Raw genomic sequence first — 24621 nt, forward strand, 5'->3', positions numbered from 1 at the left:
GACTCTATTTAAATTAGTATTTTATACTCTAAACTTTCTTCAGATATCCTGAAACCCATTCTTAAAGTTTTGGTGTGAATTGCTTTTACTTTTGTTAATAAAGTTTCCAACAGAATGATACTGAACATGATAGTAAAAAGGAAATTGATACAAATAGGTGAAGAAGAAATCATATGTAGAATTATGGGAAATTTAAAGATATTTGGGTACTGTGCATTGAATATGCTTGTCATAATGCTAATGATTTCTAGAGGAGTTATATGATACTACATATAAAGAAGCTTGGAGATTGGTTGGCAAAAAAGAACTTATCTTTTTATATTTTTTGAAGGCAAGTGTTCTCTAATGAGTTTTTCTTTGATTATCTTTCAAAGAGTCCTCATATACTAGGAACAGCAATTATATCAAAAATTGTGATGTTGTGTATGCATTACTATTGATTTTAGATCCTTTCGGATATTTGTACTTAATCTCTTGGTCTGAAGGTAGATATATGCCTGTTTTCTCAAGCCATTTCTTAGACCTGTGTTATCTAGCATGGTAACCACAAGCTATATGTTGGTATTGAGAATTTGAAATGTGGCTAGTCTGAATTGTAATGTGTGCTAAGTACAAAATGCCCACTGAAGTTTGAATCCTCAGCACAAAAAAATTATAAAATATCTCATTAGTAATTTAAAAAAAAATACATCTTGAATTGATATTATAGATATACTAGAGGCCCAGTGCACAAATTCATGCATGGGTGGACTGCTGGCCCACCCCGATTGGGCTGGGGGAAGGGGACACAGGAGATTAGCCAGCTGGCCCCACCCCCGATCATGGTGGTGGGGACAAATAGGAGGCGGGGCAGGCTAGGGGGAGGGGCTGCAGGCAGTTGGTGGGCTGGCCCTGGCCTTCATCAGGGTGAGGGGATTGATTGGGGGTGGGGCCAGCTGGGGGGAGGGGCTGCGGGTAGTTGGTAGGTCAGCCCTGCCCCCGATCGAACTCCCTGGTTGAGGGGACAATTTGCATATTAGCCTTTTATTATATAGGATTGGGTTAAATAAAATTAATTACCTGTGGGTATTTAAAAAGTGTTTTTATTACATTTTTTTAGAGAGAGAGGAAGGGAGGGGGAAAGAGAGAAACATTGATGTGTGAGAGAAACAGCGATTGGCTGCCTCCTGCATGCTGCCTATTGGGAATCGAGCCTGCAACCCTGGCATGTGCCCTGACTGAGAATTGAATCAGTGACCTTTTGGTGCATACAACGATGCTCAACCAACTGATCCACACCTGCCAGGACCTGTTATTTTTTTTAAATGTGGCTAGTAGAAAATGTGAAATTATATATGAGGTTTGCATTATATTTTGCTTGGACATTGCCATCTTAAACTTATCTTTCTCTTTGTCTCTACACTTATAGAGCTATTTTAACTCAGTTATGATCTGTTATATAGTTACTAAAAACGATTTTAGTATTACTTATTATAAAGGGATTTTTACCCCTGAAGTTAAATACTCTTATGTTGTTGTTGTTCTTGTTATTAACTATCTCAGGCCCTGAGTTTTCTTTTTTTAACCATTTGACTTTTGCCATCTCTCTCTTCTTCTTTTTTAAAATATTTTTATTGATTTGTTTTACAGAGAGGAAGGGAGAGGGATAGAGAGTTAGAAACATAGATCAGCTGCCTCCTGCACACTCCCTACTGGGGGTATGCCTGCAACCAAGGTACATGCCCTTGACCGGAGTTGAACCTGGGACCCTTCAGTCTGTAGGCCGACGTTCTATCCACTGAGCCAAACCAGCCAGGGCTTTTGCCATATCTTGATCATGGTACCACATAAGCACAAGTTACTCTCTCTACATTGCCTGGAAGAATTTGAAGGAGAATTTAAAATAAAAGTATCAGAATTGATTTAATTCTTAATATTAGGACTATTAATAGTACATTTTACAATTCTTCCATTATTAATGTATATTTTTAAGACTTAAAGGCAATTTATATATGGTAAAAAATAAAATGGATAGAAAATTTTACATATGAGAAAGGAGATTTTGTCTGTTTGAATGTAAAATCCAGTAAACAAATAAGCAAAAGCACCTGCATTAACTCAGTCTGCTGTCATAGGTTTTATAAACTTGGATCTTAGCCATTATTACTGCTGTTTTTCCCTTCATGTTTAGTACTTTAAAGATTTAAGTTTATGGTTGTATTTTTATTACTTCTTTTGATGTGTTGGGTTCAATGAATGCTTTTTAAGGTTAAGCCTTGAGCTGTGTTTAAAACCAAGTGGCATATGCTCAGATCTAGGTAGTATTTAAGTGAACAACTGATTATGCAGTAGCTGTGGATTATTTAAGGGAGATGTTGACTTCTGGGCTCTAAAATATACTTCAGAATAATTCATGTTATGCTGTTACCATAAAGGCATTAACAAAAATGACTTTGTCAAGCATTTGAAAAGAATTTATTTACTGGAGAACTATCATTATTATTATTATTATTATTCTCACTCAAAGAGTCCACATACATACTTAGGTATTGAAAATTATATACAAACACATTCACAAGAAGAGTGTACACGAAGTGAAAAAGTTTGGGCCAACAAGCTTTAATCTTTTTGTGTGTTAATTAGATTTGATAAAAGGGTTTTTTAAGCAAGGACAATTAGGGGAAAAGAATACTAGGGAGAAAAGAATCATGATAATTTAAATAATAGGGATTGTGGGAATAAAGAAGAAAAGTGAACTCACTAAATTCATATTCTTATATGGATAACTTTTTATAGACTCTGATAGAAACAAAATTTTGCTACTTGTCTGTTTTCTAGATTTTAGCATATCCTTGTTACCTTTTTGGTTCTTCCTAAGCTTTAAGGATTTCTGTTGGCTGTGTAGATAGATTTAGATTTAGATTGATCCTACAAGAATAATTTCTGAATCTATGTTCTGTATATCAATTTTAAAAAAAATTGTTGAGTAGCATTTCATGGTGTGGATATAACACAATTTGTTTAACCATTTACCTGTTGGATATTTGTATTCTTTTCAGTTTGTTGGCTCTTCATAATGGAGCCGTTAGGAACATTTGTATGCAGATTTTTGTGCGAACATGTTTTATTTCTCTGTGATAAATGCCCAAGAGCACAATTGCTGGGTCATCTGGTAAGTGCATATTTAGTTTTTAAAAACTGCAAGATTATTTTCTAAAGTTGCTGTATGATTTTGCTTTCCCACAAGGATTTTATGAGTTTCTCTGTGTTCTAATTAGATTGGATGTTATCCCTGTTTTTTATTGTAGTCATTCAAAGGTGTGTAATGATATCTCATTGTAGTTTTATTTTGCACTTTCTAATGGCTAAAGATACAGAGCATTTTTTTCATGTGCTTATTTGCCATTTATATATCCTCTTTGGTGAAATGTCAGTTTATGTCTTTTGCTCAGTTTCTAATAGGATATTTTTTTGCTGTTAAGTTCTGAAGGTTCTTTATAGATATACATTCTTTATCAAATATGTCATTTGCAAATATTTTCTCCCAGTCTAGCTTTTTTCATCCTCTTTATAGGGCTATTCAGAGCAAAAGTTTTTAATTTTGGTAAGACCCAATATGTCAGTTCTTCCCTTTATGCATTGTGCCTTTTGTGTCAAGTCTAAGAACTCTTAAGAACTCTAGTACAAAGTCTTGAAGATTTTTTTTTCTTAAAATTTATAGTTTTACATTTTACATTTAAGTTTGTGATCCATTTTGAGGTAATATTTGCATAAGATAAAAGTTTAGGTTGAGGTTAGTTTTTTCTTTTTAAGTCCAGTTGCTCAAGCACCATTTGTTCGAAATAATACCTTTTCTCCATTGAATTGCTTGTGTACTGTTGTCAAAAATCAGTTGGGCATACTTGTGTGACCTGTTCCTGGATTTTCTGTTCAGTTCCATCCATTTGCACGTCTGTCTATCACTGCCACACTTTGTTTTTTTGTTTTGTTTTAAGATTTAAAAAAATATATATTTTTAATTGTTGATAGTATTACAGATATCTCCCATTTCCTCCTTCCTTTACCTCCCTCCTCTCAGCCCCTACCCACTCCCCCAGGTCTTCACTACCCTATTGGCCATGTCCATGGGCTATGCATACAAGTATGTAAGTTCTTTGGTTTATCCTTGTCCCCTCAACCCCACATCGAGGTATGTCAGTCTGTTCAATGCTAAGATTTTTTCAATTGAATTTTAGAGAGAGAGGAAGGAGAGGGAGAGAGAGCAAAAAAACATCAATGTGAGAGCAAAACATTGATTGGCTGCCTTCTGCACGCCCCCTACCATGGATTGAGCCAAGCATGTGTACTAACCGGGAATCCAGTTCATAGGACGATGCCCAATCAACTGAGCCACAGTGGCCAGGGCAGTACTATGCTGTTTTGTAGTGAGCCAAAACATCAGGAAGAGTGATTCTTCCCACTTGATTCATATTTTTTCAAAATTGCTTTGGGTCTTGTAGGACCTCTTCCTTCCTACACAAATTTTAGAATAAGCTTTTATCTATACCTATAAAAAATCTTTCTGGGATTTTACTAGGAATTGCATTACACCTATAGATCGGTTTGGGGAATATTAATATCATTACTATGTTGTGCCTTCCAATAAGTGAACAATTTTTTAGAACTTTGATTTTGTTCATCAACATTGTGTAATTTTCAATATATAGATCTGCACATGTTTTGTTTTGCTTTTTGGATTTATACGTATGTATTTCATTTTCTTTGGAGCAACTGTAAATGGCATTGTATTTGTAATTTAGGTTTTCACATGTTTATTGATAGTATATAGGAATGTGTTTGATTCTTATGCATTAACCTTGTATCCTGTGATCTTGCAGAACTCACTTATTAGTTCTAGGGAATTTGGGGGTAGATTTTTTGGCATTTTTGAGGTAATAATGTCATCTGCAATCAGGGACAGATTTTTTTTTCTTTTGTTCCAATCTGTTTGCCTTTTATTTACTTACTAGAGCCCCGGTTCACAAAATTCGTGTACTGGGGGAGGTCCCTCAGCCTGGCCTGCACCCTCTTGCAGTCTTGGACCCCTCGGGGGATGTCCGCCTTCTGGCTTAGGCCCTATCCCCCCCCAGGATCGCGGTGGGGATCAGGCCTAAGCTGGCAGTCAGACATCCCTCTCGCATTCTGGGGCTCTTGCAGTCCAGGACCCCTCACTCCTCATTGCCCGCCTGCAGCAGAGGCTTCTGGCTGAGTGGCGCTCCCACTGTGGGAGTCCACTGACCACCAGGGGGCAGCTCCTGCATTGAGCGTCTGCCCCCTGGTGGTCAGTGTACATCATAGCAACCAGTCGTTCCACTGTTCAGTCGATTTGCACATTAGAGTCTTATTATATAGGATCCTACTTTATTTGCTGGCTAGAGCTTCCATAACTGTGTTGAATAAGATTGATGAGAGCAGCCATCCATACTTTGTACTAGAGCTTAGGGGGGGAAAGCATATAGTTTTTACTATTAAATTGTGATGATAGCTGTGGGATTTTTATAGATGTTCTTTATCAAGTTGAGGAAGTTCCTTTTTATTCCTAATTTACTGAGAATTTTTATTGTGAATTTTGTCAAATGCTTTTTCTGTCATTGATATGATTATGTAATTTGTCTTCTTTAGTCCTTTGTTATGGTAGGTTACATTGATTTTCAAATGTTGAATTGGCATTGCTTACCTAGATTAAATCCCAATAATCTTTTTATATATTTCTGGGTATTATTTATTGATAATTTTTGTTTAGGATTTTGCATCTGAGTTCATGAGACATATTGGCTTGAAGTTTTTGTTTCTGTTCTTTGGTGTACAGTGTTTGTCTGGGTTTGGTGCCAGAGTAATATTGGCCTCATAAAATGACTTGGGAAGTATTCCCTCTTTTTAGAAGAGATAGTGTAATATTAGAATTAACGCTTTAAATTTTTGATAAATTTTCCAGTAAAGCCATCTGAGTCAGAGGGTTTCTTTTTCCTGAATTTTTAAAACTATGAATTCAATTTATTTAATGGTCATAGGACTCTTTAGATTATCTGTTTCATTTTGATTGAGTTTTAGAAAGTGTGGTTTCTGAAGACTTGGTCCATTTTTTTCCAAGTTATTGAATTTATGAGTATAAAATTCTTCTTAGTATTTCCTTGTTGTCCTTTTAATAGCTGTGGAATCTGTAGTGATAATCTTCTATTTCATTTTTATATTTGTGATTTCTGTTTTTTCCCTTTTTATCTTTGTCAATATTACTAAAGGTTTGTTAATTTTATTGTTTTTTATGAAGAGCCAGCTTTTTGTTTTCTTAATTTTTCTGTTTTTGTTTTCATTTTATTGAACTCTACCCTTTGTAATTATTTCCTCCCTCTGCTTGCTTTAAGTTTGTTTTTCTCTTTTTTTGTAGTTTTGTGATGTAGGAGCTAAGATTATTGATATAAGACCTTTTTTTCTAATGAAAGCATTTAATGCTATAAATTTTCCACTGGATACTGCTTTAGCTGCATTTGACAAATTTTGATATGTTGTTTTTCATCTTTCTTAACTCTATGTATTTTTGTTTTTCTTTGAGACTTCCTGTTGGCTCATGGATTATTCAGTAGTATGTTGGTAAATTTCCAAGTGTGTGGAATTTTATTGAATTCTAGTTGGATTCCATTATAGTCAGAGAATTATGATTTCAGTTCTTTCAAATATTTTAAGGATTGTTTTATGGCCCAAGATATTGTGTATTTGAATGAATGTTCCACAGGCACTTGAAAATAATGTATGTTCTGTTTATTTTTGACTCTACCTAATTTTATTGGAATACCACCTACCTCTCTCTATGCAACTTTCCCTCTACTCCCTGCCCCATCTATTCTATTTGGTTCCTGTTCCTTATTGTTGGTTTATATAAACAATTGTTTTTTTAATTCTTATTTCTTTCTCATAGAATTCTTTCCCATAATTTCTCTAATGTCTCATTTGACATTTTCTATAATTTTAAATAAAATTTAATATTTTTTGTTCTAAATAGTCACTAGTTTTTATCTTGGCAGTGTAATTTGTGCTTACAGTAGTGGCAGATTGACCTTGAAATATTAGGACTCCAAGGTGAAACATGGTGGTATGTTTTTGTTATTCTTCTAAATTGACCTTGAAATATTAGGATTCCAAGGTGAAACATGGTATGTTTTTGTTATTCTTTTAAAAGGCACCCGTACACTATGATTTTCTGCATAAACTTAGATAAAATTAGAAATTATATGCTAAGCATATTGCTAGGCATTAAATGGTAAGTAGATTGTGTCCTCAGAGCACATAATGAATCCTCTGTGATGGTTCTAATAGTATAGGGCAACATATGCCAGATATTTATTGGAGAAGTATTACAGGAATTTGGAAAAAGAGTAAAGAATGAGGGCAGGGTTAATTTGTGTGGTTTTTTAAAAAAGATAATACTTGAATGAGTGGTAGGTGGAGTGGGAAAGGAAGTTGAAAGGAAATTGAGGAACATTATCTTTATATGGGGACTACTAAACCAAAATGAGTATGGCCTGTGAAAAGGAGAATGGAGGATATTCTGTGAGGCTGTAGGGTTATGAAGTATAAATGTAGAGAGATAGGGTTCTTGAGCACTGAGAAAGATTTTAAATTTGAGCCCTAACCGGTTTGGCTCAGTGGATAGAGTGTTGGCCTGCGGACTGAAGGGTCCCAGGTTCGATTCCTGTCAAGGGCATGTACCTTGGTTGTGGGCACATACCCAGTAGGGGGTGTGCAGGAGGCAGCTGATGGATGTTTCTCTCTCATAGATGTTTCTTACTCTCTATCCCTCTCCCTTCCTCTCTGTAAAAAATCAATAAAATACTTAAAAGAAAAAGAATTTAAATTTGAGCAGGAGGTAGTAGTTGATTTAAAGCTTCTTAATCTAAAGAGTGTTTTGAAGGGTGAAGTTAAAAACATCAGGATAACCTGGGAGCTTGCTAGAAATGCAGAATCTAATACCCTATCTCAGAGTCCTCATTTTTAACAACATACTGATGATTTGTTTTTTATTTTTGTTTTTGTTTCATTGATTTCAGAGAGGAGGGGAGAGGGGGAGAGAGAGAGAAACATCAATGATGAGAGAATCATTGATTAGCTGCCTCCTGCACACCCCCCACTGGGGATCAAATCCGCAACCCTGGCATGTGCCCTTGACCGGAATCGAACCTGGGACCTTTCAGTCCACAGGCCGATGCTCTATCCACTGAACCAAACCGGCTAGGGCCATACTGATGATTTGTTATGTATGATCAGGTTTGATAAGCACTCGTGTGAAGGGAAGTTAATCAAACAGAACTGTGTGCAAATTGGATTCTAGAGGAGAGAGATTTCATTAAGATCCTTATATTAGTTATCCAGTAGAAATGGAGATGAGAGAGTTAATTAAAGAAATATAAGCAATAGAATTTAATGACCAAGGTTTGGAGAATGGAAGAGAGTGCTGAATTGAAGATTGTGATCAAATTTTGGCACTGGACAACTGAAAACTGGGTGGGCCATTGACAGGAAATAAAAAGCCTGGGTGGCATAAAAAGCTGTGATTATTTTTTACTCCCAGGCCACCAGAACATTTTGTTAACAGAAAATCAGCATGATAATAACTGTTAAAAATAAATGAAAAAGCTGGTAATTCCTAAATTCTGAAATAAACAGCATTTTCATTTTTTGCATGTTATCTTCATTTCTTATTAATATGTGAACTCATTTTACACTGTTCTTATTAGTGTAAAGCTGTTTTGTATAATTTAAAAATTTATTGTGTAAATACTTTCATGCTTTTTCATAATTTAATTAGTTTAAAGGAATTTATTTCATTATAAAGTACATACACGTTCAATTTTTAAAAGCGCAAATTTAAAATAACTGATTCCAGTATTTACATTTTATTTTTATTTTTTTGAAGTACAGTCTGCATTTATTTTCCCCCCGGAGAACTTTTCTTCACTCCTTAAAGACTTAGCTCCTTACATGGCTTTGGTGGAGGTCGTGGGGCAGCACCCACAGGTCTAAATCAGGGTGGGAGTGTTCGGTCCTTCTGGGCTTCATGAGAACGATTTCTGACTCCCTTGCTGTGAATGGCACAGCTCACACAGTAATGCAGCTTCACATACAGCTTGGGAAGCACATAGGCGTTGAAGACACTCGCTTCGGAGATGTCCCTAACAACTGTGGCCTCTACTATTTTTCGAATGACAAACTTCTTAATGGCCTTGTTTGGGCATGCACTGGGCGCAGTTGGTGCAACGAATAGGCTGCATATGGCCTCGGCCTTTTTTGGCACGATAATTATTTCTTCTTTTCTTGGTCATTTTGGGAACGAGGACCTGAGAGAGCCCAGTATTTACATTTTAGATTCATAAGGAATAAAATGTTTGATTCTAATAGATTTTAATGAGAATGTAGATTGGTGCAACTTTTTAAAGTACAATTTGGCAATGTTGTCAAAACTAAAAATTGCACATACGATGTTTGATCCAGCAATTTCATTTCTAGGAATTTGTTCTACAGATATACTGGCTCTAGGTCAATTAATCTATAGGCTAGTCAAATTTACCGATTCTTTCTATCAATATATTCAGGAAAATATTTCTCTAATGCACATGGACAAAATTGCATTATGTCATGGGATAATTTTTCAGTTTACTCTGATATCATTAGTCTTTCTAAAAATTGTTTTTTTCCAGCATTTTCTGATATCTACAATTTTTTCAAAAGGTTTTTTTCTAGCATTTTGGTATTTTTAGGGTTTTTTGGTCACTTTTAAAGTGTATCTGTCAACCTTTTTTTATGTTTTTGACTGAAATTTACAGCTATTTATGTTGGATGGAGTGATTTTAATGTTTTAAGAGTTTTCAATGAGATTTGCTGACAATTTTCCTTTTGTCATTTTAAAGAAGGTTCAACTTGTTCTACACTAAAGGTCATAGCTTGGTTGAGTTTTATAAATATATTTAATATTCAGAAAAACATTTCACAATTAGTAATCATTATTTCACAATAAATCTAACATATATTTAACACAAACATATTGTAGGGCCATGTGTTTGATTTGTTCAGTCCTTGAGATGAATATGTAAATAAGTGACTTCTGCAGAATGAATTTTTGAGAATTGGTTTGTTTCTGATGTACTAGCACACAGAAACACATGTTAAAGGGTGTGCATTGTAATATTGTGATATCAAAAGTCAGGAAAGCACAGAAATTTATGTCCGTAGTCTTGTTAAATTACGTGCACATCTGTATGATGGAAATATGCTGCAGCTCTGAAGAAGAATGAAGTAGTGATATAGGTGATAGGATAGAAAGGTTTCTAGCGTATATTAAGTAAAATAGGACAAGTTCAAAACAATGTGCAGAGTCCTTTTCATTTTCAATTTAAAAAGATATTCATAAGTATATGCTTATATATACATAGTCAATATATCTAAAGGAGTACATTAGAATTATTTACAGTGATTGTCATTAGGCTATGAAAGATGGAAACAAAGTTAATAGCTACTCTTATTGTGTTTTAATTTTGATCATTTTTAATGAGTAAAATAAAGAAATATCCTATATAATAAAGAGGTAATATGCAAATTAACAACACACCCTCATAAGATGGCTGCCTATGACCAGGCCAGCTGGGGGTTAGTGAGGGATGACCAAACGACTGAACAAGCAGGCTGCGTGGGGTGACCAGGCTGGCAGGGGGGTTAGTGAGGGACGACCAAATGACTGAACAGCTGTCTGCATGGGGAGACCAGGCCAGCAGGGGGTTAGTGAGGGATGACCAAACGACTGAACAGCAGGCTGTGTGGGGCGACCAGGCTGGCAGGGGGGGCAGTTAGGGGCAACCAGGCCAGCAGAGGGGTCCAGTTGGAGGCGACCAGGCCGGCGGGGGGCGGGGGGTGGTGGGGCAAGGGGTGATCAGGCTGGCGGGGGGGAAGTTAGGAGTGACTAGGCCGGTAGGGGGGGCAATTGGGCGATCAGGCCAGCACGCAGAGGCAGTGAGGGGCGATCCGGCCAGTAGGAGGGGGAGGCAGTTAGGGGCAACTAGGCAGGCAGGCAGGTGAGTGATTAGGAGCCAGTGGTCCAGGATTGTGAGAGGGATGTCCGACTGTCAGTCCTGGGGATCGGGCCTAAACTGGCATTCAGACATCCCCTCCTGAGGGGTCCTGGATTGGAGAGGGTGCAGGCTGGGCTGAATTTCGTGCACCGGGCCTCTAATATAGCATATATTCATTGTAGAACATGTGAAAATGACTTGTAGAATTCTCTCAAAGTTAACTACTGTTAAGAAGTTTGTTTTACTGTGTTTTCTTTTAATCTTATATTACACAATATTATACACACACACACACACACACACGCACACACACGGTGAGGGAAAAATAGGTTTATAGTTGTGAGTACAGAAACAGTTTATTCTTATATTATTCTTAATTATTGTATTTTTCATATGAACAACTGTAAACCTATTTTTGTTTCACCCTATATATACATGCAACATCATCTTTATTCATTCATCTATTGATGGACATCTAGGGTTGCTTTCATATCTTGCCTATGACTAGTAATGCTGCAATGAATATAGGGGTGCATATATCTTTTTGATATAGTGTTTTTGTTTTCTTTGGATAAATACTCAGAAGTGGAATTGCTGGATTTTATAGCAGCTCTATTTTTAGTTATTTGAGGAACCTTCATACTGGTTTCCATAGTGGCTGCACCAATTTACAATTCTAGCAACAGTGTATGAGCAACATTTGTTGTTTGTTGACTTATTGATGATAGCCATTCTGACAGGTGTGAGGTGTTATCTCATTTTGGTTTTGACTTGAATTTTCCTGATGATTAGTGATGTAGAGCATCTTTTCATATGCCTCTTGACCATCTTTATGTCCTCTGGAAAAATGTCTATTCAGGTTCTCTGCCCATTTTTTAAAAATATTTTTTTATTGATTTCAGAGAGGAAAGGAGGGGAAAGAGATAGAAACATCAGTGATGAGAGACAACCATTGATCGGCTGCCTCCTTCTTGCCCCATACTGAGAATAGAGCCCACAACCCAGGCATGTGCTCTGACCTGACCAGGAATCGAACTGTGACCTCTTGATTCATAGGTCGATGCTCAACCACTGAGCCACACTGGCTGGGCTCTTCCCATTTTTTAATTGAATTGTTTGTCTTTTTGGTGTTGTATGAGTTCTTTATGTATTTTGGATATTAACCCCTTATCAGATGTATCATTGGTGAATATCTTCTTCCATTCAGTAGGTTATCTTTTGTTTTGTTGATAGTTTTCTTTCCTGTGCAAATTTTTTTAGTCTGATGTAGTCCTATTTGTTTATTTTTCTTTTATTCTCCTTGTCCAAGGACAGACTATTAAAAAAATATTACTGAGAGCAATGTGAAAGAGTTTTTTGCTTATGTTTTCTTCTAGGAGTTTTATGGTTTAGGTCTTATATTTAAATCTTTAATCCATTTTGAATTTATTTTTGTATACTATGGTGGGAGAAAGTGTCCAACATCATTTTCTTTGCATGTATCTGTCCAGTTTTCCCAACACCATTTCTTCAAAGAGACTATATTTATCCCTATTGTATATCTCTGTCTTCTTCTATGTAGGTTAATTGATTACATAATTGTGGATTTATTTCTGGGTTCCCAATTCATTCTGTTGATCTATATATCTATTTTCATGTGAGTACCACAGTTTTATTTTAATTAAAAAATATATGTATTTTATTGATTTCAGAGAGGAAGAGAGATAGAACATCAATGATGAGAGAGAATCATTCATTGGCTGCCTCCTGCACCTGGGCATGTGCCCTTGACTGGAATCGAACCTGGGACCCTTCAGTTCACAGGCCGACGCTCTATCCACTGAGCCAGACCAGCCAGGGCTGAGTACCACAGTTTTGATTTTTGTAGCTTTATAGTATAGTTTGACATCGGGGAGCGTGATACTTCTCATTTTTTTCTTTTTCAAGATTTCTTTGACTATTTGGGGTCTTTTGTGGTACCATATAAATTTTAGGAATAGTTGTTTAATTCTGAGAAGAATGCCATTGGTATCTGAGTATATTTTGCATTGAATCTATATATTGCTTTAGGTAAGAAGGACGTTTTAACAATATTAATTCTTCCAATTCATGAGTAAGGTATATCTTTCTGTTGTATCTTGTTCAGTTTCTTTCTTCAGTGTCTTATAGTTTTCAGAATACAGGTGTTTCACATCTTTGGTTAAATTTATTTCAAGGTATTTTATGCTTTTTGATGTAATTGTAAGTGGGATTGTTTTCTTAATTTCTCCTTTCGATTTTTTTGTTATTGGTGTATAGAAATGCTACAGATTTTTGTATATTGATTCTGAATTCTGCAACTTTACTGACTTTGTTTATTCTAATAATTTTTTGGTGGTGTCTTAAGGTTTTATCTATATACTATCATGTTATTCTATACAATATGCAAATTGACTGAACAGCAGAACAACCGGTTGGCGGGGGGGTGGGGCTGTTGAGCAGGCAGCACCAGGCCAGCCAAGGTGCGTGCCAGAGGGCAGAGGGAGGGGATGGTGATGTGGGGAGGGGCGGCGGTGACCAGCAGTGGCAGAGGGGCAATGGGGTCGGTGGGGTCGGTGGGGCCGGCTGCTCGCTTGGTGGCGCTGTCCCCTGATCAGCTCGCCCCATTTGCTTCCCACAGAGGGAGGCCAGGCTGTGGCTTAGGACATCCCCTGAGGGCTCCTGGACTGTGAGAGGGTGTAGGCCGGGCTGAGGGACCCCCAAGTGCATGAAAATTCTAGTCTCTAATGAGAGTTTACTTCTTTCAGACTCAAGTGCCTTTTATTTCTTTTTCTTGTCAGATTGCTGTGTCTAGGACTTCCAATACTATCTTGAATAGAATTGGTGAATAGTGGATTCTTGTTTCTTTTTGTTTTTCACCATTGAGTATAGTAGCTGTCAGTTTGTCATAAATAGCAATGTTTTTTTAGATATGTTCCTTCTATGTCTAGTCTGTTGAGAGTTTTTATCATAGAAGGATGTTGAATTTTGTCAAATGTTTTTTTCTGCATCTTTTGAGATGATCATATGGTTTTATGCTTTATTTTGTTAGTGTAATGTATCAGATTGATTGATTTACAGATGTTGAACCATTCTTTCATCCCTGGGATTAATCCTACTTGGTCATAGTGTATAATCCTTTTGATATATTGTTGAATGGATTTTTGCATCTATGTTGAAGAATTATTGGCTGGTAATTTTTTTTTAATGTCTTTGTCTGGTTTTGGTATTAGAGTAATGCTGGTTTCATAAAATGAGTTTTTTTTTTCCTTTTTATGTATATTTTTGAAAAAAAGTTAAATTGATTTGAGAGAGAGAGAGAGAGAGAGAGAGAGAGAGAGAGAGAGAGATCAGTTTGTTGTCTCATTTATGCATTCATTGGTTGATTCCTGTGTGTCCTGACCAGGGGTGGAACTCCCAATCCTGGTGTATTGGGGTGACATTTTTAGAAATAGTTTAAGAAGGATAAATATTAATTATTTGTCTCAGTACTTGCTCTCTGTATATGTGTATACTTGAGTTTGGTCATGGGAGGGGGAGAATTCAGTGTCCTCCTATGCTGCTGTCATCTTGGACTTCCTCTTACATTTTTTTTTTTTTTGGTATTAGTTTACTTACAGTAACATTAGTGTTTTCTAGTTGTCATGTACTTTCTAAAATATGATAGTGACACAAAATAAACTTGAAGTATCATTTTTAGTGGTACTTAATATTTCATTATGTTTCTGGTGGGAATGTTTCTATGTTGATTGGGTTGATGGCTGATCTTGTGAGTTGCGTGTAAAGTCTCTTTTTTCTTCATGGGTTCATATCTGTCACTCTCAAAGCTTCCTAGTGGGTTGAAGGTGGTAAGGTGTTGGCCTCTTTGAGTAGGAAAACTTTCCCCCATTGGACATCTGAATATTTCTCAATTTTTGATGATCTACAGTTCTACATAGAGCAAGAGTTTACCTTTTGTTCTTGTTGATCTTCACTTGAGGACATATTTACCATTAATTTTTTATTTTTAAGGAGAGTGGAAGGGGTGGGGGAGAGAGAGAAAGACAGACATAGATGTGAGAGAGGCACATTGACTGTTGGCTCCCACACCCGGCAACGCAGGTTTGTGCCCTTGGCCAGGAATCGAACCTTTGAGCCTTTGGCATGCAGGTCGATATTCTAACCACTGAACACCACTGGCCAGGACAGTAGTTTACCCTTTTTTAAAAAAATTGATTTTAGAGAGGAAGGGAGAGGGAGAGATAGGAACATCAATGATGAGAGAGAATCATTGATTGGCTGCCTTCTGCACGTCTCCTACTGGGGATGGAGCCCACAACCTGGGCATGTGCCCTGACCGGGAATTGAACCATGACCTCCTGGTTCATAGGTTGAGGCTCAGCCACTGAGCCACAATGGCTGGGCTAGTTTGCCTTTATAACTGAGTGTGATTTTGATCCAGTAGAGATATTTATCCTCTAAGGCAGGGGTGGTGCAAGACTGTATGAGGCCCTCAAAATCATTTGGTCTGGCCCTGCTAAGGCATTAAGGGTGAGTTAATTAAATGTTTCACCAAATATAGCAGGCTAATTTTTAAGTTGATAATATTGTATGGCCCGAGAATGATGTTCTAAATATCCAAGTGACCCTATGACAGAAAGAAAGGCTCTCCACTCCTTCTCTAAGGGTATTAGGAATACAAGCATTTTAATTAGTCATGCCAACATTAATGAATTTTAATCAGATTATTGTCTGTGGAAAATTACATTAAATCATTTAAGTTTATTGGTTAGTTATCCACATCATAACATTAAACTTTTTCAGTCTTTCTTTTTCCAGTATTTTTTTACTCATTATTTTTACTAAGACCGATTCTTTTCCTTTTACATCTAGAATGAACATTTTTAATTTGATTAGATTTTGTTTTTAATTAAGTTAACAGATTATAGCTTTGGTATTTATTAGTTTTTATTTGAACTTCTACCAAATTCAGTTTGTCTACATATTGCACACTGAAATTTTGTTTAGAAAAGTTGACTCATCAGTTTTTAGACAGCAGCATATTTTTTGCAGTTTTAGTCATGGTCTGCCAATTTTGTTGATTAACTGTGCATTTATATTATAGTTTGGCAAAAAGACTGATGTTTCATTTTTTAGCTAATCTGTGAGAAAATGGTAAGCATTTCTCTTTGATATTATAAGACTGCAAACACTAATGTCACATTCAGTGAGTCTCAGAATTCTTCTTTCAATTCTTGTGCTTTTCAGTTGCCTTCACCCTAAAAGTACTGGTTGGCCTTCTTTATTTTGGAGGTTTCCTGTTCCAGTGATGAGATTTTAAAATGAAGTAGTCTGTTTGCAAGTGACTTATTCATATCTTTGGTAAAATTTTGTTCTGTAGTTGTCTTTGGTAATACCTGTGTAGTACAGCAAGGCGATTTGGGTGTCTTAATATAGATCTTCATATTGATTTAAACCAGACCTCAGCTTGTTTAAATTGACTGATAAATTGTATTAACTGTACTCTCAAGTGCTAGCCAGACAAGTTGAAATACCTTACATTGCTTTTAGTTAAATTATTTGCTTAAGCTGTGTTTCTAATCATGAAATTATTGGAGCAGAGGATAATGCCATCGTTATGAATTTTGCATAGTATAGATTTTCAAAAGACTTGAACCAATTTATAATGCCATCAGCACAGTATAAGCAACTCAGTTTTCAATTTTTTCTTTAGAGTTAGTTATTACTATTTTTAAATGTTTACTTAGGTAGCTAGGAGTAAAATTGTCTCTTGGAGTTGCTTTAATTTACATTTTCATTTTTTTGTATAGAAATTTAATAGGAACAACAAATCAGCAGCAGGATTGGAAAATATTAACTCTTAGCCAAAGCTTTTGATTATGCTACTTTCTATTCACTACATTAATGCTTTGAATCAAAACCTATTTAATAATTAAGATTGGTTATTAGCATGATGAAATAGAGTATTCCTGGAAGAAAAGTCATAGAGTACTATTGTACTCTTGGAACAGAGGAGTTCTTTTGTCTTATGTTCCCCTAGCCTGTGAATAGAATAATATGCTACTTTAATCCTGCAGTTTGACAGTCACTGTGCTTAAATCTCTCTGTATGTCTGCTCAGTTCAGTCAATTAAAAAACTCACTGTTTATTTCTTTGCCAAGTTAGTAATGCCACAATATATTTTGCAGGGGAGTTAAATTATTTGTCATGTTTTAATAGTTTCTCTTTATTTTTTAGTCAGCCAAAAATAATAGTGTAGCCCAACTTTTCCTTACTGTTTTTTTTTTTTTTTTTTAAATATATTTTATTGAGTTTTTACAGAGAGGAAAGGAGAGAGAGATAGAGAGTTAGAAACATCGATGAGAGAGAAACATCGACCAGCTGCCTCCTGCACACTCCCCACTGGGGATGCGCCCGCAACCCAGGCACATGCCCCTGACCGGAATCGAACCTGGGACCCTTCAGTCCGCAGGCCGACGCTCTATCCACTGAGCCAAACCAGTTTCGGCCTTACTGTTTTTTTTTTTAATTAAATATATTTTTATTGATTTCAGAGAGGAAGGTTGAGAGAGACAGAAACATCAATGGTGAGAGAGAATCATTGATTGGCTGCCTCCTGCACACCCCCTCCTGGGGGGCTGAGCCTTCAACCCTCACAACTGTGAATTGAACCATGACCTCCTGGTTCATAGGTCGATGCTCAACCACTGAGCCACGCCATGTGGCCTTACTGTTTTTAAATATAGTTTTAAAGCTGTAAGCAATTTAACTATGATAAATTTAGAAATCTTTTAAAATAATCTTTTAAATTAAGCATTTCACCAGTTCATTTGTTAGGAGACAAGGAACACTTTAATAGGTTAAGTGAATATTTTTATGTACTTTTCCACTTATGGCACTTTTATGACTCTTATTCAAACCTCCAAATCAACAATTTTATTAAAACATGGTTGTAAGGTAGGTTCATCACTCTTTTTTAAACATGTCAATAGGAAATTGTAATTGCATCTTTTAAAAGATTTTTTCCTTTTTCTTTATTGTCTAAAGTTTTACATAAATCTCCTTTCTCCCCAATTGACCACTCCCCCCCCAACCATTGCCACCCCAGGCAAGCCCCCACCGCCTGGTAGTGTCCATTGTAGTGTATGTGTCCATTGGTTATGCTAATATGCATGCATACAAGTCCTTGGGTTGCTCTTTACCCTCCCCCCCCCGTCATTTGTCTCTGGATCTATTCTTGTTCATCAAATTATGTTGATCATTATATCCCACATATGAGTGAGATCATGTGATATTTATCTTTCTCCAACTGGCTTATTTCACTTAGCATAATGCTCTCCAGTTCCATCAATGCTGTTGCAAATGGTAAAAGTTCCTTCTTTTTTATAGCAGCATACTATTCCATTGTGTAGATGTACCAAAGTTTTTTAATCCATTCATCTGCTGATGGGCACTTAGGCTGTTTCCAAATGTTAGCTATTGTAAATAGTGCTGCTATGAAAATAGGGATGCACATATCTTTTCTGATTGGTGTTTCTGGTTTCTTGGGATATAGTCCTGGAAGTGGGATCAAATGGGAGTTCCATTTTTAACTTTTTGAGGAAACTCCATACTGTCTTCCACAGTGGCTACACCAATCTGCATTCCCACCAGCAGTGCAGGAGGGTTCCTTTTTCTCCACATCCTCACTACCACTTGTCATTTGTTGATTTATTGATGATAGCCATTCTGACAGGTGTGAGATGGTATCTCATTGTTGTTTTGATTTGCATCTCTCGGGTGATTAGTGACTTTGAGCATATTTTCATATGTCTCTAAGCCTTCTGTATGTCCTCTTTCGAAAAGTGTCTATTTAGATCCTTTGCCCATTTTTTGATTGGATCGTTTATCTTCCTTTTGTTAAGTTGTATGAGTTCTCTGTAAATTTTGGAGATTAAAACCCTTATCGGAAATATCATTGGCAAATACGTTCTCCCATGCAGTGGGCTTTCTTGTTGTTTTGTTGATGGTTTCTTTTGCTGTGCAGAAGCTTTTTATTTTGATGTAGTCCCATTTGTTTATTTTCTCCTTAGTCTCCATTGCCCTAGGAGCTGTGTCTGTAAAAATATTGCTATGACATATGAAAAAAGATTTTTTTAAAAAGTATGTTTTTATTGATTTCAGGGAGAGGAAGGGAAAGGGAGAGGGAGAGGGAGAGAGAGATAGAAACATCAATGATGAGAGAGAATTGTTGATTGGCTGCCTCCTACTGGCAATCGAGCCTGAAATCTGGGCATGTGCTCTGACTGGCAATCAAATCGTGACCTCCTGGTTCATGGGTTGACACTCAACCTCTTAGCCACACCTACCAGGCTAAAAGATTTTTAACTCTTATTTTGTTTAGAATTTTTAAAAAAATATTTTTTATTGATTTTTTACAGAGAGGAAGAGAGAGGGATAGCGTTAGAAACATCGATGAAAGAGAAACATAGATCAGCTGCTTTCTGCACACCTCCTACTGGGGATGGTCCCACAACCAAGGTACATGCCTTTGACCGGAATCGAACCTGGGACCTTTCAGTCTGCAGGCCGACGTTCTATCCATTGAGCTGAACCGGTCAGGGCTGTTTAGAATTTTTTATAACATGCGAGGTGCATACTTAAAAGTTTTTTTTCTCTCTTTAATTTCTTTTGGTGCCAGTCTTATTTTAGGACTAGTTTGGAAAGGTTGCTTAAGTACCGTGAGATGCTTACTGCTATGACCTGCTTCTAGTGAGGAACATTTAATACAATATGTAGCAAGATCTTGTTTGGCTAGTTAACACATTTCGTACCGCTCAGGAGTTTTCTCGTGTTTCGCGCGCCATCTGTTAAGGACCGCTCACAAGTGTTCTCGCTTTCATGCCCATGGAAAAAGGAGCGAATCTAGATACTTATGTAAATTTTGTTTGGTCCCTCTTCATAGAGGGAAATGTTTTACGCAGTACCATACGTTAAAAAAGTACTAGGGCCGAACCGGTTTTGCTCAGTGGATAGAGCGTCGGCCTGCAGACTCAAGGATCCCGGGTTCGATTCCGGTCAAGGGCATGTACCGTGGTTGCAGGCACGTCCCCACTGGGGGGCGTGCAGGAGGCAGCTGATGGATCTCTCTCATCGATGTTTCTGACTTTCTATCCCTCTCCCTTCTTCTCTGTAAAAAATCAATAAAAATAAAAAAAAAGTAAAGTACTAGGAACTTTAATTGTTTAATTGTTTAATTGTTTTTGTAAATAAAAATGTTATAATTATTGAAAAACAACACCTAAAGTGCATTATGATGATTTAAATAACATGCAGTTTGCCCAAAAACGTGCGGTCCCTGGTGTATGTCTTAGAGAGATTTCTATGTGGTACGCAATGTGTTAAGTGTGCCTTCCAACTCTGCTAGGTATAGGGACACTGCCTTTAAGGCACTAACATATAGGCTAGCTGAGTGACAAAATGATCCTATATAATAAAGAGCTAATATGCAAATGGTTGTCACACCCTCACGCCACCATGCCATAATGGCTCAGACACTAAACACTGGGAAAAGAGGGATGGGGACCATCCAGGCACAAATGAGCTCACAAGAGAGGAATGGGGATCAACCAGACTGCGGCCCGGGAGAGGGCCGAGCCCCCTGCCCCGTGGTCCCGAGTGCCAGTGGCTTCGCCTCAGGAGAGGGACAAGCCGCACGCCCTGCAGTCCTGGGCACCAGCGGCTGTGCCTGCAGCCCGGGAGAGGGACAAGCCGCCCACCCCATGGTCCCGGGCGCCTGCGGGTGCGGCCCAGGCAAAGCCACCCACCCACGGTCTCCTGCGGCTACAGCCTGTGTGAAGCCGACCCAGGTCCCAGGTGCCTGCGACCGGCTGGAGGAGGGAATCTTCGGTCCCAGGTGTAGGGCAAGACAGAGCAGTTAGGGGTGATCAGGCCAGCAGGGGAGTAGTTAGGGGCTATCAGGCTGGTAGGGGAGCAGTTAGTGGTGATCAGGCAGGCAGGCAGAGGTGGTTAGGGGCGATCAGGCAGGCAAGCAGAGGAGTTAGGGGCAATTAGGCAGGCAGGCGGGCAAGCGGTTAGGAGCCAGTGATCCCGGATTGCGAGAGGCAGTCGGACATCCCCCGAGGGGTCCCTCATTGGAGAGGGTGCAGGCTGGGCTGAGGGACCCCCCCCCCCACCCCGTTCATGAATTTCGTTCAGTGGGCCTCTAGTATATAATAAAGTCATACAGTTATGAACAATACAAGTCAGTGTGCACTCAGGATTTGAATAAATGGAGTAAGAGAAGGAAAAGAACAATCAGTAATTTACTTTCAAGGCTATTTTCTACCTTTAAATTTGCTTAGTTCTTAATGATTTTGCTTCATCAAATACAATTTAATCAAATCTCTTTAAAATTAGTCTTTAACATGATCCTTTCATAGGTATTTATTTACAATTTTAGTACTAGTTTCCAAGTGCTGCTTCTGTGCACGTGTCACAACTCTCATAATGATAAATAATTATAAAAACATTCTGTAGTTTAACCATGGGTGTTTTTTTTGTTTGTTTGTTAATTTAGGAATCTTGAATTTTACAAGATAGGTGTCTTAAAAAAAGACACTTATACTAGTAAAACTTTCCTTAAAATATTAACTTTCTTCAGTAGTTTGAGTGGTCTCTGTTTGTTTTTGCATGCATGGTGACTTATTATCAGCCTGAATCCTCTCTATTCCCAGTCCACTAACTAAAGGTTAATTGTAATATAGGACAGTCATCTTGAGTATTTTAGGATTTAGACTTCCCTCCCTCCCCTCACCCTTCCACTGGTGCTTTGGTTCCCTCCAAGTTTTCACACCAGCTTAACAGTGGAACCAAATTTTAATAGAGTAGGCTTAACTATAAGGACTCTACAGATATGGTGAGCTGATATTTTATTTATGGATTTAAAAATGATATTTAAATAATTTGAGGTCTAATTTACAAACAATGACATATAAATCTTGAGTGAGTGTTCAATGAAGTTTTGAAAAACATATGCACTTGTGTATCTCACCTCTATTAATATATATAATATTCCAATTATTCCAGAAAATGCCTTCATTCCCCTTTCTACTCAATACCTGTCTTCCAGAGTCATTCTCTGTTCTTATTCTGTTACCACAGCTTAGTTTGGCTATTCGTGGAATCCTATATAATAAAAGCTTAATATGCTAAGTGCCTGGTTGTCTGGTCCACCAATCAAATCGTAATATGCTGATGATATGCTAAGGCTGCTCAACCGTTTGCTATGACGTGCACTGATCACCAGGGGCAGACAGTCGACCAGTTGACCAGTCGCTATGACGTGCACTGACCACCAGGGGGCAGATTCTTCGACCAGTAGTTTAGCTTGCTGCTGGGGTCCGGCCTATCGGGACTGAGCGAGACGGGCTGGACACACCCTGGAGTCCTCTTGCAGTCCCTCCCCGGCCCCAGTTGTGCACCGGTGGGGGTCCTTCGCCTGGTCTGTTTCCTCTCGCAATCTCAGACCCCTCGGGGGATGTCGAAGAGCCGGTTTTGGCCCGATCCCACAGGCCAGGCCGAGGGACCCCACTGGTGCATGAATTCGTGCACCAGGTCTCTAGTTTTACATAAATGGAATAATTTTGTGACTGGTTTCTTGTACTTAGCATAATGCTTCTGAGATTTGTCCATGTTATATCTATCAGCAGTTCCTTTTTATTGCTGAATAGTATTGAATGAATATACCATGGTTTATCCATTCACATGGTGATGGACATTTCGGTTGTTTTCATTTTGGCTATTATGAATAAAGCTGCTTATGATCATTCAACTTGACCCAAATTAGCTTTAACAAAAGGAGAATATTTTGGGTCACATAAGTGAGAAAGGCCAGGCAATATCCTGCAATCTCAAAGCTTTAAATACAAAATGTGTCTCAGTTAAAAATTGACATTTTGTCTCTGAACTCTGGATATGTTTATTCAACTGATCCCCATACCTAGAAAAATGGCTTGTACATATTAGATACTCAGGACATATTTTGATGAATGAATGAATGTTCTTAGGCATCCCTGGGAGTCATGTTGGGAGTCATTCTTGAAACCTCCTTCTCTTCCCTTTGCAAACATCCGGTTTATCCTTCTGCCAGAATACACTCTTTTTCTCCTATCTTTCAAGTGTCTTTTATGGTCTTATGTATCCTTTTCCTTCCCTGGTGTCTCTCTACAAGGTTGTAATTACTCAGGCCTTGGTCTGTGTTCTTATTTCTTTCTCATTGCCCTTCTCTGGGCGGAAGGTAAATTTTAAAAAGGTGAAAAAGGTGTGATATTAGGAATAAGGCATGGGGTTTTAAGTGATTGTGATATACAGTGAACTACATACTACTCAGCTACAAGGAGTAAGTAGAAAATACACCAATGTTTATTATAAACCAAAGTTCAGGGAAAGAAGAGATAAATAAAATTTAAGGAAAAATTTCTAGTAGAGTTCTTTCTGGTTTGCTTGAAAATGGGGAAAATATATTATTCCTTTGCTTTCAATCTATTAAATTAAGTATGCAAAATATAATCTTAATGTATACACATCAAGTAATCTGTAACAGTTTTATTTTTCCAAGCTAACAAATGATTTTAAAATATGTAAAGGAAATGAGAAAAAGTGTGGTGCATGATTCAGTTAAAGCACCAGAATTTATATATATATATTTGCCTTTGATGCTGTCCTTGCCTATATTTTTCTTTGACATTCAAACTTTCCAGCATTTTTACAACTTAAAAAAATGTTGACTCACATTGATGATGGGGAAAGTTGTGGCAGTATAGAGTAGGCAGAGTTGCACAGTAGTTTGCACAGCTATGTTTAGAACATAGCTGATGTATTTTTAAATCTGGAAGAACCTGAAATTTGCCTGTGTAAATAGAGCAAAGGTCATTGAGTCTATAAATTTATTAGTCATTAATTTTTCTCCCCCAAACATCAAACAGCAGCAGCAACAGCAGCAGCAGCATTATCATCAATGACTAGTCGTCATCATCATCATCAATATAATCAATGACTAGTACTATGCCTACTACTATATCTGACACATAGTAGGTGCCTAATAGGATTGTTTCAAAGTGATGAACTTCAGTTCCCTGGAAAATTCAAAGGTGGCGAAAATAAAATAAACTTTACGGCCTAGCTGATAGAGCTCAGTGGTCGAGCATCAACCCATGAACCAGGAGGTCAAGGTTCTATTTCGGTCAAGGCACATGCACAGGTTGTGGTCTTAATCCCCAGTAGCAGGTGTGCAGGAGGCAGCCAATCAGTGATTTTCTCTCATCATTGATGTTTCTGTCCTTCTCTCCCTTTCCCTTTCTCTCTCTGAAATCAACAAAAACGTATTTAAAAAAAAAAAATACTAAAAATTGAAAGGCTCAGTCCTAGAAATGGAACTGTGTTTAAGGGAGGAGTAAGAGTTTGGCCTAAATATCTAGTCTATTAGGTTGGTCCCCCCCCCCCCCCGCCCCCCCCAATGAAAAGCAAAAAGAGTCTTTATTCGAGCTAGCTCGAGCTCTCCGTCCACCATACT

The 24621-nt window shown here is 37.6% G+C and overlaps 1 protein-coding gene and 1 pseudogene across 9 annotated transcripts in view; one reads left to right on the plus strand and one right to left on the minus strand.

Moving 5' to 3' along the window:
• The window catches only part of CNOT4 (CCR4-NOT transcription complex subunit 4), a 156749-nt gene that overhangs the window by 18283 nt on the left and 113845 nt on the right, over window positions 1-24621 (plus strand). The window contains exon 1 of one of the 9 annotated variants that reach the window (XM_036328585.1): window positions 3035-3151. The exons of 7 other annotated variants lie outside the window; for them this stretch is intronic. The gene's annotated coding sequence lies outside the window, so the exon portion shown is untranslated. Of the gene's footprint in view, window positions 1-3034; window positions 3152-24621 lie in introns of those variants that run through there. One more of the 9 variants, XM_036328586.1, reaches the window with a different exon arrangement.
• On the minus strand, window positions 9035-9332 carry LOC118666369 (annotated as a pseudogene).

Source organism: Myotis myotis, unplaced genomic scaffold (assembly GCF_014108235.1).
Source record: "Myotis myotis isolate mMyoMyo1 unplaced genomic scaffold, mMyoMyo1.p scaffold_m19_p_11, whole genome shotgun sequence".
Taxonomy (NCBI): domain Eukaryota; kingdom Metazoa; phylum Chordata; class Mammalia; order Chiroptera; family Vespertilionidae; genus Myotis; species Myotis myotis.